At 32.7% G+C, this 22,622-nt stretch overlaps 1 long non-coding RNA gene across 1 annotated transcript; it reads left to right on the plus strand.

Annotated features, from left to right (window-relative positions):
• Positions 1-11,355: 11,355 nt before the first annotated feature.
• LOC115881337 lies at positions 11,356-11,812 on the plus strand. Its single transcript, XR_004050029.1, has 2 exons — positions 11,356-11,476; positions 11,539-11,812. It is a non-coding gene; the product is annotated as an uncharacterized LOC115881337 (long non-coding RNA).
• The last annotated feature ends 10,810 nt before the right edge of the window (positions 11,813-22,622 follow it).

A 22,622-nucleotide genomic window follows, 5' to 3' on the forward strand; every position in this document is an offset into this window, starting at 1 on the left:
AATTGTGAATGATCGTAAACTAAAAAGTATAAAGTGTAATTAAAACCACTACTAATTGCGAGGTTCTTAATGAAGTTTTATGCACATTAAACGTATTTTTTTAATATATTTGCATATTTCATAAAACATGCGTATTGCTTAAAATAGCTCAAAAATATTACAAAATTTAAGAATTACAAATTGTTAAGAGAATTATTTAGACAATTATTAGGGTATCCGTGACTGAATTGATTTTACCTAGCCGTTAGTTGGTTGGTTTGGTTTTGTTTAGTTTTGGTTTGGTTTAGGATAAATCGTATTGTCGATTCTTATCGATATATCGATAATTGTTGATAGATTGAAAATTATGGACATTCTGATATCCATTATTGTCCATCCCTGTAAAACTTCAAGAATACAAAAAATAATGTCAGTACAAGAAGATAATTTTCTTTTAAATAAAGCTTGAAAACATTTCAAACTAGTCAAAGCAGGTTCCTGGTGATGCGATTTTCCAACTAACATAATTTATTCATAATATATTTTTATTTTTTATAGTTCACAAAACACTTCTTGTCGTCGTTTGTTGCGAAACTGAAGTAAAAAGGCACCATTTTATTCACCAAGTATATATACTAAGGGCTGGCAAAGGTTAGTCTTGGGTCGAGATTTCCGTATGTAAAAAAGAGTACAATGCGATTATAATGTACTGAACAAACAGAGAACAGTAAACACGTTGCCAAACGTATGAAATGAATCGAGAAACTGTGCACATTGTTAAAAGACGTGGAAGGGGATATAGCAGATTTGTCGCAGTTCACCGGTCGCCACTAAGGGGTATTTAACCCAAAAAGTTGGCCAATATTCAAAAATCTAAATTCAAGATATTAACCAACCGATACCAGGAATTATTAGTATAAACATGAAAGTATTCGAGGGTGGGTGGTAGGGGTCAATGTCCGCCCATGTTACAATCCACGCCAATCACAAATTGTTCTTCGAATAGACGGGCTGTGTATCGCTGTGCTTTTACAAAATTTACTTAACATTAATTATCTTAGTTTTTCTTACTAATCGCGATCTTTTATTGATCTTATATTAGTTTAGAGTATAATATGGAGTATTACTCTTTAGTATAACTGTTATTTTGTAGTTAGAACAATATTTATCTGCTAGTTCAACAATAGACATATTATTTCATTTATAACAGAACGTTTATGTAAACTTTCAGTACCTAATCGAACCTTATCAAGTATATCAATCTGGGTGGTTTTGTAGCTTAAGTATTCCTTTAGAAGGCCTTGATAAGAAATTTTGCTAATTTTTGCGAGTTTGGCAGTTACAATTTTTTTTAATCGAATAAAAATGTAGTGTTTTTCACTTTCAACACCCTGTATCTTAGAAACAATGCGTTTCTGGACCTATGTTTATGGGAACTTTTCTCCATAAAATGACCTGAGGAATCACTCCCTCGAGTATGGACATGTTATGGTCAATACTCGAGGGAGTCTCGACTTAATCTTGTCAATAAAAAAACGCTAGGTATGTATTAAAATTTGAAGCAATTTCTTTATTTTCTCACGTTTTAAAAGGTGGAAGAATGCAAAAAAAAAATTATTGGCCAGGTTTTGAGGTAAAATACCCCATAGTGGGTCGACCCAATCAGTACCTCTGTCAGTACTTAAAGTTCTAGGGAAAGGTGTACATCATGCGTTGAGCTTCACGATTTAATTACGTCTCGTGATACTTTATTTGTTTATTTATTAATGAGTCGTTGTAATTTTTCCTATATATGAAAATTTTTAAGTGCAAGCTAGAAACACTTGCATATTTGGTAAAAATAAGTGGAATTGAGTTGGTTTTCGACAGTGGTCGGGCTATTATTAGAACTCTGAATTCAAAAATCGATATCCCGAAATCTATTAGAAATAATTGATAGTAGTTTTTTCAAAAACTTTCTTAATATTTCTGCTGCATTTTCTTCGTAGACAGTAAGTGAAAATCTTTACCAATAAAAAAATTACACGACTGCTGAAAATTGCTATGCTCTAAAAGTAAATAGATGGGTTGTTTACAATTTTTGAATGGAAAAAACAACCTTATCGAATTTTTCTTATGTAACATATTGTAAAAGATCCTATCTCCAAAATAAAAAAAAAGTTTCAATATCTAAAGTGTTTCTTGAGCATGTTATGTGTTAAAAAGTTGAGTTTTTAAATTATCGCGATTCTGACATTTTCTCGTTATAAAAAAATGACACCTTAAAGATATCCTTATAATTCCATTTCAGATGCTCAGAAACATTTCTAATTTTTATTTAGTTATAAAAATAAGCGGTTTGCGATTGTGATTTTACTTTACTTGATAGGGAAAGGCGTACCGGCAACGCCGCAACAGCACTCCGTCGCATTTCTCTCACTCCGACTTAATAAGATCCCTATGCGATTTACTTCCACACATGTAAATACCGACCCAAGAGTAACAGTTGCCAGCACCGTATATAGTATTCACGAACAAGCGAAAATAATATATGGCATTATCAAAGAAATTGTAACTTTTTTCCGGGTATCCCTCTACCGCCTCTAGCAATTTCGCAATTTCATTGCTGAATATAAAATTCTGCCCTACTGAAGAAGGTTTTTCTTTGCTGGTGCCCTGATCGGAAACGTGTATATTTGCTTGTTATATATTCTCATCGCGTATATTGTTACTGATATTATGTACACTCTCGACGTAGTTCCAACCTTTCGTACATAAAAATAAAAGTTTTATGTACTACAAAAAAAGTTTTTGTAAATAATATAGTTAGATATGATTTTATTTTTAGTTTTTATAATCTTTTTAATAATTTTATTTTTTTTTGTGATTCTCATTACAGACATTTCAACAACAACTATTTTATGAAGAGAAGAGCATCGCTCCTTGAAAAAAGTTCTTTAGAACTTAAAAAATAGGTTGAGATAACCTATTAAGAAGAGATTAACCTAAATAAGAGATAAAATAGGTAACTTTAACCTGAAATAACTCTCGGACACTCCACAAAAAATTGGTTTTAATACATCTGTATGGTATGGTGGTTGACCATCAACTGTCCCAACCTAAATGAATTAGAATAAAAGGTAAAAAAGTATATGTCAGTTGAATTGTCTTGGCGAGAACGGCCGTCTCTCTTCTTATTGAAGGAGTCGCAGTTGCAAAAAGTTGCGCTCTAGTTGCAAAAACGTTACAGCAATTAGAAGAGATGCTGAACACATATACCTGGACATACGAGGCTTTGGGCCTTAAGCTGAACATCAATAAAACTGAAATTATGTGCAAAATAATAACAGTGCTATAAAAAGCGGAGAAGAACTACTGGAATATGTAGCGAAATTCAATTACCTTGGCAGTTTGATTTCGGAAAAGGCAAATATCGACTCTGAAATTCAACACAGAATCAGCAGCGCCTCAAGAGCATTTTGTAAATTAAAAGACAGAGGTTTCTTCAATCATGACTTCAGCACAAAAACGAAACTTGCAGTGTATCGAGCAATAATAATCCCCACCATGTTATACGGAAGCGAAATCTGGGTGCCGTAGAATGTAGAATGTAGAATGTTTAGGAGGGGAGTTAATCACCGCGACCTTATAGATCTATTGTGTGTTCCCCTTTCTTGAGTTATAACTCATCATACAGTCTCAGGGCTTTAACAAAAGCCAGTATCTGAGACGGCTCCACAGAGGCCAGCTCTCCATCCTCGACATCAGACGTACCAAAGTTCATGGCACGAATGGTCGTAATCTCGGCGCACTCAGTGATAAGGTGTTCTGGTGTTTCCCCATTTTCCCCACAAAATCTGGGTGCCGTACCGCGCGCCGGCGCCGGCACACGAATGCATTAAACAAGTTGCAACAGAGACACCTTAGACAACTGTTAAGAATCAAATGGTATCACCATGTCTCAAACGTATCAGACATTGAAAAATCTAGCTGCGAGAGTGCTGAAATCATGATTACTAAATTCCGCTTAAGATGGGCTGGTCACGTATGCAGGATGCAAGAGAACCGTCTACCGAAGTCTCTTCTTTACGGTGAGTTTGTAGAGGGTAATAGGAAACCGGGTGGACAACTCAAAATGTACCATTGCGATAAAAAAAAAGTAGTACAAGAATTAGTAGTCCCAGATAGAACTCCTGGTCTATAAGGATAATATTTGAATTATATTGAATTTTGGATTTAGCCAACAACACTGTTATTAGTTTATCCCTAATGCATCTGCAGTGTCCTATATGGGATCCCTTAATCGCGTAAATATAATCGATTTTTGCTCTGAAGTTAAAGGCATTTTTTAAAAATTACATGACACTGACAAAAGAATATAGACCAGCAGATTAAATCATGTTTTGTTGTAGTACTTGTTTTTGATCGCAATGGTACAGGATGCATTCCATGAAAACTTAAAGGGAATAAGCATGTAAAATCAGTGGGAGGAGGCAGCATACAATAGAACGCAATGGAGAACAATAATTGTAAACTCAGTTAACAACGAAAACCAAAAAGTAAAGAGATGTTTGAATGTACGGAATACGGAAGAGAGATAACATCACGTATCGGGCTTTTCAGTCACAGAAAAGCTCATTAAAGAAAATTCCTTGCAACCATTTTCTGATGCGTGTCAAATACTCGTCAGCGAGTGATGGCAGTAAATAAGTAAGTATTGAAGGATATGAATATTCTGATATATTTCCTGTCTCATTCTATTATTCGAATAGTGTAGATCGTATTTAATATTCTCTTGTATTAATTCTTAAGAATTCTATAAAAGATTACGTCTTGGGTATATGAAAACATATTTTTTATGATAATTTTTCGTCTAACCATATACACGACATATTATATGACTTATGTCTCTCAAAAACAGTTTTTTATATAAAAAAATATTATTTAAGATCCTTTTACACAGCTTTTTACATAAATATATACATTTTATATATATTTTTTTTAAATTCAAGCAGATTACTTTAAAAAGAAATTTTAGTAAAATGCCTGTCTTCACAGAGGTATTTTTGATAAATATATAAATTAGATTTTTTACTCCCAACAGAGTACTTCAAAAAAAGTATTAATATTTGTTTGGTAAATAAATATAGTAGGTATAAAAAGCCATAATGATATACACGTTATTTTCATAAAATATGTTACATTAAAAAGCTATTTATTTCAGTTATTTATTAAATCCTAAATCAAAAACAGTCAACAACAAGCTTAATATATTTTAATAATACAGTTTATTTATTTTATGGACTTTATTTAATTATAGAAGTTTTGAATTATCCTGATTTATGCGATTTGTTTTAGTAACAAAATAATAATCTATTTTGTAATCGCAAAACAGAAATATTTACGAACTACATTACTTTTAATATGTCGTTTTTTAAATCTCTATCATTTCGATATCATTTCGATATCTCGTCCCCAATTTTGCCGAAATCGACCCACATTTTCCTTCAATATCTTTAGTCCCATCCTGATCAAGATGTAAACGAAAAGTCGTATCTAACTTTGCAGGGTGGGATTGTGTTCATTGTCGCTCACATAGCCTACCTATCAAATTTGATCGCGATCGGACGACATCAAATTTTGACGTTTCTTATGCCAAATACTGCAATGTCGTGTCGCGGCCTTGAATTTTTACTCCCTCGCGCGTAAAGAAGTTTCACTTCAGAAATAAAGACCCGACCACGCTCAAAAATCATGCTATATCGTCATCAGTTTCTCATTAGTTGTAATTGGCATATACACTCAAGGTGGTATGACATCGCTTGTCATTACAGTTGGTGTTAGTAAAAACCTTAGTTAATCACCGCAACCTTATAGGTCTATTGTGTGTTCCCCTTTCTAGAGTTATAACGAGTTATACTCATCATACAGTCTCAGGGCTTTAAAAAAAGCCAATAAAAGCTCTTTTAGTAAAAACCTTGGTCTAGGAACTAAGAAATTAAAACTAGCCCTTTTATATTCAACTCTATGATAAGAGGGATTATTATTTATGATTATTAGGAATATATCTGTGTGTAGTGGCCTTTTTTTCTATAGAAATTAAATTCCAGGCAATATTAGTATTTTTAATGACTAATACATCTAAAAATGGTAATCTAACTATTTCCTTTCAGTTCTCTCTTCCTATTTGTTTTTACTCGCTTGGTTAATTTTGTCACGCTTGGTCTGTGTCAATCGAGCGTCTATATAAACGCTCAATTTGTAGGTATTAGTTTAGTTTTAATCATCTGCTGGTAATGCTAACATGGTTAGCGAAATGCGCGTGTCCAGTGTTAAAAGTAGTTGCTAGTCACTTAATTGAAATAAATAAATATTTTTAATCCAATAAATCAAGCGATGACGATGAAACTGGATTTTGCTTTGATATTTAATATAATTTACCCCATTAGAATTGTTTATCTGTCATAACATAGAGAGCGCTTCATCAAAAGCATGGGCGTATACAGGAATTTATTTTAGGGGACCCAAATAAAAAGTAATATAGAATATGCTTTTTTATTACTCATGCGTGGAAAGTAGGATATTTTTGCTTTTTTTTGGAGTCGAAAAAACGCTAATTGCCCACTTCACAATTACCACACGAGTTTTGAGCAAATTTAATGTCGATTTGAGTGCGACAAGTAAACTTCTCGCACCAAAATTTTCATTGGCAAAAAAACTTAAAAATTGGCAAGCAAAAAAGACAGTCTTGAAGTGTCAATATTAAAGAAGTGAGGTTGACATTTAAATAAATTATTTTGTACTCGCGTTTTAATAAGGTAAAATAAAAATTAATAGACAGAAAACATGAGTAATAATCCCGACTGGATCCCGGAAACTGATGAAAATGATAATGATGAATCTATATCGCCGGAAATTCTCGAAACACCAAATGATGAGTCTATACCGCCTGAAATTCGTAAAAGAGCAAATGAGGTGATAAATAATCTGACTCCAGCAACATCACGGATTAAATATGAATCAGCATACAAACATTTTATGCACTGGCGAGCAACACAACGAATATAATATCTTTTAACTTTTTCATTATTTTTTTTTACTAAAATTTCTACCCTAATTATCCCCGCATACGTAATAAAAGTTTAAGCTAACCGCGCGAAGTGTAACCTAACCTAACCAAACTTCGCTCGAGTTAGCAATCGGCAACTTTTCGCACTAGTTTACTACACACACCAGAAAAATCTAGGGATATCATTTTATTAAAGTTAAAAAAAAATGTTTTGAATAAACAACCACATATTTGTAGGCCGATTCTTTCTACTTCCATCGAGCACGTATTGAACGCGGTCCAAAGAAGCATTTTGAGAATGGACATGCCTTGGGAAATTCGTAGTAATCTGGTTCGAGCCGTTTTTGTCAAATTGTACCTCAAGAAGCAGATCGCACAACCTGTTCAATTTAATGGAGTAGACGATGTTTTTATGATAACTGGCCAGAATTCATTCAAATAACTCTGTAGTATTAAACGACATTATGGAGCGTAGACATCTTAACATAGACGAAATGCTAAGGGCCATGGGTATGCTCGAAGCTGGAATGCGCCAAATCGATGTAGCTAGAGCATTAAATACAACGCAAAGTGTAATATCGCAATTAAGTGCACGCTACCGTGAAAGTGGTGATGTTGCTGAAAGGCACATAGGGCGACATCGCATTACTACCCCTCAGCAAGATTATTTTTTACAATTAAATGCTTGACGCCGACCGACTCTTACAGCACCAGAGCTTAGTTTAATTCTCCAGGAAACACATAATGTAACCGTTAGTCCTGACACTGTTCGCAATAGATTAAGAAAGGTCAACTTAAGAAGCAGACGCCCCTGGAGAGCTCAACCCTTAACGAGAGGAAATCGAGAGGTACGATATTTGTGGGCTCAACATCATGTTCAGTTGTCGAATGAACAATGGGCCAATATTCTCTTCACGGATGAGTCACGCTTTGGAATTCATCCGGATTCGAGAAGGCTTAGGGTATGGAGAGAACCGGGAAATCTTATTCGGTTGGATCATATTCAGGAAGTGCACCCTCATCAATGCACGGCCTCATACAGCCAGAGTGGTAAGTGAGTTTATCAATGCTCATCAATTAAACATCTTACCCTGGCCGGCACAATCTCCTGACCTCAACCCCATCGAGCACGTATGGGACGCGGTCCAAAGAAGAATTTTGAGAATGGACATGCTTTGTGAAATTCGTAGAGATCTGGTTCGAGCCGTGAATGCAGCGTGGCAGGCTGTACCTCAAGAAGAGATCGACAACCTGATCAGGAGCATGGAGAGACGATGTAGGGCTGTAATGAACAGTAGAGGAGGCCATACCCTTTATTAAGTAAAAATGGTTTTATCTTTTTTTTAATTCACAGTTTAGAATAAAATAAAATGTGTGTATTTTTTTGAGTTCAATAAAAATCAAGGTAAATTTGAAAAATTTGATAAATTTCGCATTTTTATTTCTAATACGTCCTGTTAACTATTTATTTATTTTAATTTTATTATATCAGAAATGCAAATAATAAAATTACTGACGATGGCTGGATAAAATTGTAATATCCCTAGACTTTTCCGGTGTGTGTATTTAGGGCACCATTTTTAACCCAAATGCCTAACATTTAACCCAATTTATATATGTAAGGGGGGAACCGTGGGCTACCCTCTTTATCCGCCACTGATAAAAAGTCTTGTTGGACATACATAGCTAATCAAATTGATTTTATTTAAATTATCTTCTCCCATTTTATTTCTATATCCTAGCATGAAGACATGCTAGCATATAGAAATAATTTCAGGTTTCATCAAACATATCTCTCGATGTTTGATATTTTCAGGTGGAAAATTCGGGAAAAATTCTCTCTATATAAGCAGAAATTTCTAATTTTCTTAGAACGTCGAGGTTGTTCTATATTATTTCGGCAATGTAAAATATTCTTATAATAAGAATACTTCAGCGGTGTGGTAAGGCGTGCCTGTAATATTAAAATATGAATAAAAAAGATTACAGTCGTTTTTGCTTCATTGTCCCCAAAGTTTGCATTATTTGAAGATATGCTTACAAGACGGAAGATACAGTGAGAGCAAAAAAAAACGCCCAGTGCTATTTTCTGTTTTGTTATGGAGTTGACGAAAAAAAGTTTAAGGGGAATAGTATTAATATTTTCTATAATTTATTATTTATTTCTAAAGATATAAGTACAAATTATACAAAACATACATATTATACAGGGTGTTTCAAAAAACATGTGCTATCTCCCGTGGGAAGATTCCTCACGTAAATATAAGATTTATTTTTCATATCAACATAGGTCCGATTTTGCTTTGTTTCGTAGCTACAGGATGTTAAAATCTTAATATTTTTTCGATTTATTATAATTTTCTTCCAAGTACTTTCAGCGTTTAGAATGAAATTTTGAGGGTAAAAGTTACTGCGACATATTTTACAGCAAAAAAAGTGTCGACATATTCACCAGGGACGTGCATCTGGGTTTTCACTGGAATATTTTTCTATAAAAGCATGTACGCCACTGATTTTTTTTCTCTTATTAGCGAAATAGTGTAAGCGATTTGATGCCGATTAAAAGTTGTCTCTTGATATTTTGCCGATTTCGGCTTCCTTGATGAGATAAACGCAATTTTATTAATTTGCCTTGATCCAAGTCGAATAGCAACTTTTAAAAAAAAATATCTTTAACTTATGAAAGTTCTAAATAAGTACCCATTGATTCCTTGTCAAAAAAATATGAAAAAAGTTCCTATAAACATGGCTATGGAAATGCATAATTTTAGAATTACAGGATGTTAAAACTTTTTAAAATTAGTTTTTTTTGTATTTATCCTAAATACCATTATATTTTTTATTTGAAATTGCTATAGGTTGGACTAATAGTAATAATATTTAATAATAAATCAGGTAAAATATATAATTTATTAATTTTATTGTTATTTTAATTTTATTAATTTTGATTAATAAAATTACTTTTATCTCATCAATGAGGCCGAATTCGACAAAATATCAAGAGATACTTTTTAATTGGCATTAAACGGACTACACAATTTTGATACCAAAAGAAAAAAAGTGTCAGTGGTGCATATGTTTTTTTGAAAAAGATTCCAGTGATAACCCAGATGCATGTCTCTGATGAATTTATCGACACTTTATTAGCATTGAAATATGTAGCACTTATAGTAACTTTTACCCTCAAAATTTCATTCGAATCACTAAAAGTACTTGGAAGAAAATTATAATAAATCGAAAGATTATTAAGACTTTAAAACCCTGTAGCTACAAAACAAAGCAGAATCGAACCTATTTTGATCTGAAAAATAAATCTTATTTTTACGTGAGGAATCTCCTCACGAGAGATGGCACATGTTTTTTGAGACACCCTGTATAACTACATAATGATATCCCAATCTCCGGGAATCACTCCCCGGAACCGCGTTAGTATTATATACTTCAGTGGGAGCCCGGCCTCTATCGCAAGGGTCGCCTCAGTCGCCCAAGTGTCCTTCCTCTCTCTCAAGGCTAAAGAACATAGTGGAGCGACGAGGATAGCGGCGAGCAAGCAGCGCGATACCGCGTCGAGCAAGCCGCGAGGTGCTGAAACATAGTAGAGCGGCGAGGAATAGCGAGGTACTTGTGCAAATTTATTATTTTCATTTGCTTATTTATAATTTAAAATTTTAACAGTGGCTAAAATTCTGGACAGTAGTGTCGCAAACATTTGGTTTATTCGAAAGTAACACACGAAAAGGTGTAGTGTCCTTGAAATTAAATTTTCAAAAATCGGAGAGAGTGTGGCAAGTTTCATAACCTTTACGAAAATTTGTTGCCGCGTCATCTCATAACTTATCTAAAATGTACCGGTTATAGTGATTACTATCTTTTTGGCCCCATTCGTTTTTTACAGCGCGACAGAGAATCGATCTCGCCGCTCAATCTAACCGCTCGAGCAGATCGCCTTTACTATGTTCACACGTACTCGTATTCAGAGATTTGTTTTGGAAGCGATGTCGCGCTGCTTGCTCGCCACTATTCTCGTCGCTCCTGCCTAAGGCTAAGATTAATAAGTCTAAGTCTTATTGTAAAACTATAGTAAAGGTTAGACTCAATAATTTGTTGCTCACTCAACTCGAGCCCGATTTACAATTATCAGATAACAAATCTACACACCACCCGATTTTTCATCCAACCCGACTCGATTGGCGGGACGTTATAGTGAGAATCGCGCCTAAAAAGATCCAACCTTCGGACAGAATATGACCGTGTATAGCCGCTTTAAATATAGTTTTTTCTCGATTGTTTAACTTAAAACATTAAACAATGTCATTTAATTTCGACAATGTCATTAAAGTCTATTTACGTGTCATACGTATAATTTTATAAAATTTTGTGTAACATTTCATTCATTTCATTTCATCTCACAACATAATGGCATGAAAAGCAAAATTTACAGTGAATAAGGTAAGTTAATTTTACGTGTAACAAATCAGTTTTATACTAAAAGATACGTTATAAAATTACAGAAAACTTAAAAGGAGAAACGAAATATGGTTTTAACTGCATTTGAATCCATCCTAATAACATGTGTTATAGTTGGAAGCGTTCACTTACTAGTAACAATGCTATCAACATTTGAAAAACCAGAAGAAGGCAGCAACTGCTGCAAAGATGTCATGTCTTACATAGCAAAACATAAGTTTTTACACGAAAATAGAATAAGAAGTCAAGAAGCCAAAGTACCTTTCTATCATTAAATATGTACTCTCGTTTCACATAAAACAGCTTTTGATATAGGAAGATTTTATTTTATATTTTTTTAAGTCTATAACTTTAAAAAACTTATAGCGACAAATTACCGTTATCCATAAGCCAATGCCTTTATTTTTTACTATTGAGATTTTATCCGGTTTGTCGAAATACCAACGATTTGAGCCGGAGAGATGGCGACATATTTAGAGGACATATTTTAGGCAAGTTAAAATAACAAAAAAAAAAACAGTTTATTAACTGGTGAACCCAGAATCCTAAGTCGAACTGGGGTTTTGCGGATATTTTGCTACTGCGCAACCCCTTATATTTGCAAAAAATAAATCCAAAAAATACACTTTAGGCAACTTGAAATTTGTTTATTCTTAAATTTTAGCATCTATTTAATCCAGAAATAAGTATGCCAGACTTTTTGTTCGGGTTTACTAAATGTAACCCGACCATCCCAAATATGTTCAATATGTTTAATTATACCTCGAAAATATACTTTAGGCATTCTAAAATTTTTACAGCGTGTTTATTAGATGGTTTTTAATACTTGCCTGACGGGAATAGAGATTTTAAATGAGCGCGACAAAACCGTCTTATGAGTATCTATAAGCGCGAGAAAGACTCGCCGGCAGCAGACGCGGCTGACGTAACAGTATTTTACACTGTTTATATGCTATCATCTGTTTCATCAAAGTCGAGTTTAAAAAAAAATCAATATTTTCGTCATAATTACAATATTAACATTCGTAATCAATTATCTGATCATTTTAATTGTTACTTTAGTCAAATTATTGATTCACAAAAAAAATCAAATTTAAATCAATAGAAAACTAAAAAGTTTTATTTTAATTTTTTTTTGTTACAGTTAACTTTTAAAAATTGCTCTTAAAAAGAATAATGTTTGACAAGCAAGGCAAGGTCTGATAGTGAAAATTTTGAACACAAGGTATCACAACAAGGAATTCGTAATACAAATAGTGGAGTGCTTTAAGCCCTTATGGGATACAAACCTCGGAATTCATTTACTGTGAACGAATTTTTATAAAACTTTTTGCATTGTATTATTAATAAGATATATTGCAAAGTTTACCCATTTAAATTCGTTGCTTTCACTTTAGTATTTAAATAAACACACATATAGAAATGCATACATACAAGATAGCTCCGTATTCCGGAAAAGCTCTGTATCAGGATTCCTATTTAAGATTGTCACTCCAAACCTTTTACAAAATATATGTTTAATGGTAGTTCACCTTTCAAAAATATTTTTAGAGATATATAGATTGAGTCAAATATATATCATTTATTTTTCGAGTTCAGTGAATTTGCTATAAAATTCCGGTTCCAAAAATACCTTAATACCATAGAGTATACTTGAATTATGACCACGTCCATGAGGATGTCAATCTAGAGCTCCAGGAACCTTCGTATGAGAACTTCTAATCGAGACGATCGACTTATTGTAAGTTTATCGCTCAGAAACCGCCGCGCCGTTTGCCAGCTTTTCAAATTGATAATGAATTGCACTTAAGGACCGTACATATTAACTAACGGACTACAAGAAGAAGATTAAATGAAGCAAATCTTATGTCAAGAAGACCCGCTTCGGGACCAGAACTTATAGATGTGTTGACTATAGGGTTCCCAACTTGAGCATCGGCGATTCCGGGACAATTATTTTTAAGTTTTTAAATAATTGAAAAAAAACATTAAATATTAGAAATTCAAATATATTATATGTAAATGTGATTTTTTTGGTCCCGGCCAAGGCAAAATTTTCGCCGGGACAAACTTTCTGATTCCTGGTTAATCCCGGTTAAACCGGGACGGTTGGGTTTGGTTTGGTTTTGGACCTAGTTGACTAGGCCCAAAAGCAAAGGCATGGTCTTAATGTAAAACTTACAAAAAATGTTAGTGCCTTCTTTAAAACCGAATATTTCGAACAAAAATAAAGCTAATGAGATGAACCAAAAAACAAACCATCGAGAAAGGATGTATCTAGATGATAAAGTAATTTTTAAATTTCTTGCTGTTTTAACATATTTCACAGGGTGTTTCAAACTTTCACCAAAATATCAACATTTTGTTTTCCCTCGCATAATTAACAGATGGGGAGTTTCATTTTTAATTTTGAAAAAGATACTAAAAAGTAAAATAATTTAGCAAAACACTGCTTAAAAAATCATCAAAATCGGCCTATTAAAATAAAATATATTAACCTTTAAAATACATCAAAGTTTTAAGGTGCCCATTTTTCGTGCCGGTGAATATATTTCAAAAACTATACATTTTAGTCATTTACCTTTCTAATGAAACAAATCTTTATTTTTTTACTAGAATCCAAAAATCAATTGATATATAGGGTGTTCCATTACAAAAAACATAACTTTGATGTGTAACTTTTTTTGGGGACACCCTGTAGAACTCTACATACTTTTAGAAAAGGCTTTAAATTGACTTACATAAGCTCACAAAATTTCACTTCAATACAAACTTTTGTTCTCCTTGCAAAAACCGCGTCGTATATGACGCGCCGGCGCCGCCCGGTATAATTCGATTTCAATTAAAATTTCAATGATTAGAATATAAGCAGAATAGGTATAGCTTGTGCATTAGATTCATTTTTTTCAATAAATTTACTTAGAAAGAGAATTAAAAAAAATTGAAATATTAAGAAGAAAATAATTAAGAATTTACTAAAATTTATAAAATAAAAAATTAAAAGCAACGAATAAAAATGGGTAAACATTTTAGTATTTTATCTATAAAATACAATACAGAAGGTTTCATTCACATTTACAGTAGGTAATTGAATTCCGAGATAAAAAACAATGTCAGGGAATAAATAAATAAATGTGGCAAATTTACATTTTTTACAGATTCCTTACTTACAGACTACAGAAATAAATTGAAAATAATATTTATATTAAAATTTTGATCCTCATTAACACACCCAACAATAGTGCATAAGAAACGCATACCTATTATTATTGTAAATTATAGCAACAGCCCAGAGAGAGTTGGTCACTGCCCAAGAGTAACTCTACTGCAGCAGAGATGGTTTTAAGTCCAGAAAGATCTCTACTATGTTCAATTAGAGTAAAAATAGCCGATACAATCAAAAAGATGCTTTTTGACATTACAATTTTTAATTTAATTTTAATTTTTAATTTAAAAATAAGCTAAAGTGTCAAGTAACATATACAGGGTGTTTCAAAACAAATGCGAAAAACTTCAGGGGCTGATTCCTTGATCAAAATAAAGGGTAGTTAATCATTAGGGAGATATCGCGGTACAAAGATGGCGGAAAAATAATGTTTTAATTTTTTATCTTGAAAACGAAAAGAGATGGACTAATGAAATTTTATGGAAGCATTACTGTTATGAAAACACATTTTCTGGTAATTTTCTCACTTTTTTAAAATGAGTGGAAGGGGTTGAAATAAACTACCCCTATTCTACTTGTTAACGAAATTTAAAGAAAAATCTTATCAAACACATGCAAAAAATTAATTTTGATAGTTTAGTTTGTTTAGAAACTTTTTATCTCTTGTGTTTTTTTTCATTAAACTCACCGATTTGAAATTAAAAATAAAATGTAAAGCATTACCCCATGTCAGGACAAAAACATTTTTATTTTTTTAATATGTACTTTTTATTATTTTGGAACTTTCATGAATTAAAAAACAGAATTAAAAATTGTTTGGTAAATAATTTTATTTGAGGTTATCGTTCAGAAAAAATGTAACGATATTATTACGAAATAAAACTGTTTGACAGCAGCCTACTAGATTCTTTATCCAAAAATGTTTTTGTCCTGACATGATTGTAATGCTTTACATTTTATTTTTTAATTTCAAATCGGTGAGTTTTACCAAAAACACAAGAGGTAAAAAAGTTTCTAAACAAACTAAACTATCCAAATTAAAGCATTTGCATGTGTTTGATGTTCGTTAACAAGAATGATAGGGGTAGTTTATTTCAACCCCTTCCACTCATTTTAAAAAAGTAAAAAAAAATTACCTGAAAGTGTGTTTTCATAACAGTAATGCTTCCATAAAATTTCATTAGTCTATCTCTTTTCGTTTTCAAGATAAAAAATAAAAACATTATATTTCCGCCATCTTTGTACCGCGATAATGGTTAACTTTTGACCCAACGTTTATGAAGCAAACTACCCTTTATTTTGAACAAGCAATCACCCCCTAAAGTTTTTCGCATTTGTTTTGAAACACCCTGTATACACACATATTGAGCTTTAAATACATTTTAAGGTCTTTTTCAGTGCAGCTTTCTGTTTCAGTGGGAAAATACGGTTTTAAGAAAATACTTTTTATGTTACGAGAATTTTTAGATCAGATTTTAAGTTTCCGAAAGCCGTAACTCGCAAGCGTTAAGATTAATGGTGAACAATAAACTTCCGTAATGGGTGCGGTACAAGAACCCTCGCCGTAAAATCGCTCAAAATATTCTTCCGGCTGCGAGCGTCGCATCGGTCTGGATTTGACGACAAAGGCCGTTGCATCTCATTACGTATTCCGATGTCGTATTTATCAATGTCAAATCGAGCCGCTCGCGCTGTCAGTTTATTGCATCCAGAGCAGGTATCGATTGCTGACAAAATTGCTTTTAAGCAAACGATTCGCGATTTCCGTAACAATTTCTTTGGGAATGTTCGGGAAGATCGAAGCATGATGTTATCTCTATCAATTGTTAGAAAAATTTAAAATTTACTTCCCAACCCAACGCCAATTTTATCTATACAGCGGGTCACGATGTTGCGTGGACATAAAACTACTGCGTATTTTTTGAATCAAAATAAGTTTATTTTTTTAATAATAATAATAGATTCATCCGAGCATTGGTGTATATCGGGCCAAAAAATACCCGTTAATTTTCTGTTCGATTCGTCTGTATGTGTCTTAAGCGGGCCACTCATGATACTACGCCGTAGTCAGGGCCGGCGGAAGGCCCGGGCGACCCGAGCGGCCGCCCGGGGCGCCTGATACGAGGGGCGCCACGCCAGCAACTGAATTATTAAAAAAAATGTTCGTAGTATTTTACTTATAACTGAAAAGCTATCAACTTTATGTAAATATCCCTTCTTTCTATAATTCTTGTTTTTATAAATTTTCGCTGAATAAACTGTTTTGGGTCAAGAGCCAGCAAAATTGACAGTTTTAGACTGATCGCTCAATATTGCACTTTGTCTACTACCCACACCCTTTATTTTGTTATTAATGGTTGATCTGCCCTAAAATTATATGAGACAAATATTCATTCGCAAGAAGCTAAATAGGATCCCGATTCCTTATTATCAAAAAAAGTTTATAAGTTTGCCCCATTAATTCATTAACAGTAGTGGGAAAAAATATTTTGATGATTTTGATTGTTCTGGATTGAATATGTAGTAATACATGGTAAATGGTAACAGAATCGTAGAAATTTCTCATTACCATTACAGCAAGACAAAGGAATGCCTCTCAAACACTGGCTGATCATCATTTTGAAGCGAACAGCACTGTATCTGATCATATACTGATGCAATAATAATGCAATAATATGAATAATGCAATTGCTTGCAACTAAATACTAATGTTTTCAAAGATCACTTATACTTATAATGTATATACCGAGTGCGTCTCAAAACTGGCTCACTCCTATAACTTGTTTTTTTAGATGAAAAAAAAAACGAGATTTAGTATGTTAGTATATGATATAAATTAGGATTAATTGACGTATTCAGTTGTATTTGATCACTTCCTGTTTCACCGGAAATTATTAAAACTCTTGATTTTTAAATGGCAACCTCGGTATATTTCCACTTTATGCGATAGAAAATGACACTCTGAATAAAATTACATATCATATGTCAACTTTTGATATTTTTGCGTATGGTTTATTTGAAATTGTAACAGACGATTCATAACGACAATTTGACTCGAAATATCAAGTGTGTGGTACAAAATAATTCGTAAAAAATGCTTTTTCCAAATATCCAAATGAGCCACCCTTGTTCCATTTGAAAATCTTGACATATGGTTAAAAATACGATTTAGGCATTTTTTAACCGACCATGACACAAAAAATATTAGATGATCAAATGTATTTTTCAAGGCTCCTTGTTTAAAAATTAGTGTTTTTAACACAGCCATAGCACTCTAAATTGAAATTTAAAATACGATTTTTTTTTGAGCAAAAATGTCAAAAGTTGACATGTGATATGTCATTCTACTCAGAGTGTCATTTTCTATCGAATAAACTAGAAATATACCGACGGTGCTTTTTAAAAATCAATAGTTTTTTGTTGAAACAGGAAGTGACCAAAAACAATGGCATATACTAACATACCAAATTTCGTTTTTTATCTAAAAAAACTAAAAAGTTATAGGGGTGAGTCACTTTCCAGATGCACCCGGTATAGGAAAAACAACAACCGCGGACTAAGATTGAACGAAAAGAAGAATTTTGAAGTACCTTTAAATGAAACTTTATTGTTAGAGTAGCATAAATATGCTTAGTTGTTATGTTAACTACTAGTGGGGGGCGCCTGGTAGGGTAATCGCCCGGTCTCAATATTTTCCTTCCGCCGGCCCTGGACGCAGTACGATTATGTTGGATACGACAAAATCGGACGACAATTGACAATATTGTATCGTGTGTGTGCACAACCGACCGAGTTGAATTGTATTGGATCGCAGTTCGAAACTGCAGCAGTAAAATCGTACCGATTTCTGTAAAGATGTCTAAATATTCCCAGCAATTTTTAACTCAGTGTTTGGAAAGTTAAAGCCCCAGAGTATCATGATCGTGTAGCAAGAAAACGGGCAATATGTAGTCTAGTTGCAAAATTCCAGATTATGGCATTAGAGATTATTCGTATCTTTTCTTCTAATAAAGGGTGCAACTAAATTAAGTAACTGTAAATATGAGTCTTCGTCCATTCGTAGATAATTACGCCAATCATCTGGGTACAGCCATAATTCTTCGAGTAAATTAATATGTGAATATGTGGATCTTTTAAGTAACCATTCCTTACACCACCACCTTCGATTACAATATCGTTTCTTGCGTTTTTCAATTATTTGTACTGCACACACTGCAGCTGTTGCTAACAAAATATTTTCTTCGCTTTCCGACATTTTTGCTTGAACAACATTTTTAAACTAAAGGTTTGAGTGAGCGTTGTCAATTTGCTGCAAAATTGTTCAATTTTGTTGTACGATTCTGTTGTACGGCGCCGTAGTATCGTGAGTGGCCCGCTTTAGTGTTGGCGGTTGGAATCGCCATGAATGTTTGTAGTAGAATGTATCTAATCTCGATAAAAGAACCAGATTTTCTTTTTACCGTTTTTGAAATAAGTCTAAAATAACAGAGTTACTGAAGTTAAAAAATTAAAAAAAAATAATGAAAAAACTGAAAGCCACCGGTTTTTCTCTGTATTTGCATCCCTTTTAGTTTTTAGATTTACCATGGTAATATCGGAGATTAAGAAATTTTACCGGGAAAAATTTGCAGTGAACTGGCAGTTCTAAAATTTTTTTAAAAATATACAAGAAATAGTATATTTTCAAACGTCACAAATAATTTTTTAAACATTTTTTATTTTTTATTAGTCTGAAAAAAAATTACGAAAAAAATTTCATAGACATGTTCCTGTGGTGATTTTTAAGCAATTTGTAGCTAAATTATTTGACTTTCTAGTGTCTCTTCTATTTTTTCTATTTCGAAGGCATTCCCCTCCCTGCACCTATGGTTATAGAATAAAAGGTGTCTTTTTGACATTTATATTGTAAGAAAATGTTTATATTGTAATTAAATTGTAAAGAAATTAAATTCAAATCATAATAAAATTGAATGTAATGTAATATTGAAATTACTGCGTTTTGGTAAAACTAATTATCTAACATTTATTATTAAAGGGAAAAAGGTCTAAACCTTGAAAAGGGTTTGAAATCCTTAATTCTCAAATGTCATAATGTAAATAGATGAAAATTATTCATGAAACATATTAGTTGAATAACTAATATATTTTAATAGTAATTGGCAATTTTCTTTTAAAATGAGTAATAAGAATATACACATGATATTTAGATTAGTTTTCCATAAGAATGTGAGATTAATCAAAACGAGATAAATGAATTTAATTTGAAGGTTTTCTTTTTTAATTATTGAATAAGTGTATTAAAAAATACAGGTTACGTTGCCAACATTTTCCGATCGATAATTTGTTTCAGGATGAGTACCAACAACTTGAGATGAACCGCCTTTTTAAAAATAGACATATTTCCTTAAATTCAAAACATTCATTTCTAAGACACTCTGTATACATAAATAAAATTATTTTAAAAAATATTAGTATTATTTTTGAAATATTCGCAAAACCAGGGAGAGGGAAATCATACGACGACCAGAGATAATAGTTATTAAATATAGCTTTTAGACTACCATTCGAGACGCACTTATGTTATGTTGGTTCTTAAGTTTTGTGACAAAGAATGTTATTAAAGGTAAAGTAAATATTTCCCATTAATTAACCAGTTTTAACTAAAGAATATATTTTATTTTTCCTGTTGTGATTCTGTTCGAAAGCTTTTATTTATTTTTTTTATCTGCCAAAGATAATATATGTATAACATGTGTATGTATTTAATGGAATCGATTATGCTGTGAATAATTTCAGTTTAAAAGTAATTTAAATACAATCGTTTACTGTTCCTTCCTGCCGATGATTGTGGTTCAGTGTGAGAATAAGGATCTTGTTGAGTGTACTAATATTTTTCGACCGTGCATGGGCAAATATCTCGGTCGCAAAAGGGCAACCAGAAACAATAAATAGAATAACTTATGATCTAAAGATATTTGCATCAAACCTTTAACTTTAGCTTCTAGTTCCGCAACCAGGGCATTAGTACCTACGGGTGGGGACCTGTTAAACTAACAAAATCTCTTCAGTTTTGAACGATATAAATGTGGCATGTTTCAATATTATTACCTATTATTTGTCTTTAATTAAAGTTTAGAATAGCATAGTTGGATTCTCTCGAATAGTGATTAGGGTTTTCTCTGCCGTGCTCTTTTACTTGTGAATTCCAGGCAGAGTACGGCACTCCTTTTATTTCATTTATCCGTTCTGTAGCTACGGGGTATCTGTGAGAGGGGAAACGATATTCTCTCGATGTTTTTCGTAAAAAATAGAGGACGCGTCCCATCAATAAAAATTCGACAAATTTGCAAGTAGCCAATAAAATGAGTGGGCGGAGCGATTTGTGGTGACGTACTCGTCAAGTCGACATATAAAATATATTGCTGTTTATTTAAATGTTTTTTGTCCGCATTCATTTCATAGACACAGATCCAGCAGACGCACTTTACAAATTTAGCGTTTCATTTACATAACCTATTCTCCTCAAATTTCCCAAAATATTCCTTCTGTCGAGGCGCATCAGAGGTAATCACAATAAAAATATTTTTAAACACAACGTAGGTTCCTATATTTCATTTAAATTGTTTCTTATACAGTTGGCCAAAATATTACCTCTTTAACTTTGTTGACGACCCTGCGCCATTTCTTGCCAGCTCTTTTAATCATTGTTGATCGCTTCGTATGGTTAATGTAGTGGTTGCATTTTTATTATGAATTACTAGATTGTTACAATAACTAAATTTAACTGATGTAAAATTATATGAAGGTAAAAGTCAATAACTTTATCGAGTTTGTAATAAATTAAACAATTTACATTCTAGTTTTGCCTGATACGTAAAACTATAAAATTTTATACGGCATGTGACGTAGGAAGATCTATTTGAACTGTTTATTATAGTGCTCTAAAGTTTCACGACAAGTGTAAAGGGAATATGTTGAATTTATCTCGAATGTCTTTAGTTTAATAAAGTACCTATAAATTTAAATACACACTATTTATGTGTAATTTGTTTATAAATACTAGATCATTTTGGTATTTTTCTTTAATTAAATATAGTCATTTGCTAGTAAATAATACCTTTACCGTATTGCCGTTATTTAGGTAGATAATAATGTATAAATATCTGATAAATTACTGATATATTGTATAAACATTATATAGATACTGTATAAACACGGACCTAACATACACACTTTAAGCGATTATCAAACTAAAAAGAATGACAACTAAAGAACAACAGTGAAGAAACAAAATAATAAAAATAATGGTTTGGGCGCATTTCCTACTATAGTAAGAAAGTAAATCAGTTTTAAAGCTTCGACAGCCTAAAGTCCCATACACACAATGCATTGATGCGTCAATGTGTCGCAATAACCGCCTCACAATACATCGCATTGGCGCATCAAATTGACGCATCAAATCGACGCGTCAAATCGATCCATCAATCACACGCATAGACGACACGCATCAGCGCAGTTTGGGTATAAGATTTTATGGAGTGTTTTAAGCAAAACGACTGTCATAACAAGAGGAAACAATTTTTGTTATCAATTTTTTGAGGAAAATGTTGTTCTTCCTGAAAGTTTTTGCTTGTCAACTGAAATTATTAATTTCGTTTAGACTTTTTCAAATTCCTTACCATATAAGAAAAAAAATGACAATATGGTTGAATTTTTTCAAATTCCTAAAATTCCAAAATTCCGAAGTTTTTTTTATTATAGGAGCTACAGACTACCGACGCACTATTGCCGGACCCTGAATACTATATCGCATATTTTTAGAATAGTTATTTATGACATAAGTGCTGAAAGTGGTATTTTATTTTGTGAGAAGGAAAGCTTGGGTTTAGTTTGGTTTTAAGGCGGAGTGCCCCATCCCTTCGAACAAAATAAAATCACTTTTAGCGCACATATCATACACTA

Source organism: Sitophilus oryzae, unplaced genomic scaffold, assembly GCF_002938485.1.
Source record: "Sitophilus oryzae breed Bouriz unplaced genomic scaffold, Soryzae_2.0 scaffold_1716_pilon_pilon, whole genome shotgun sequence".
NCBI lineage: Eukaryota > Metazoa > Arthropoda > Insecta > Coleoptera > Curculionidae > Sitophilus > Sitophilus oryzae.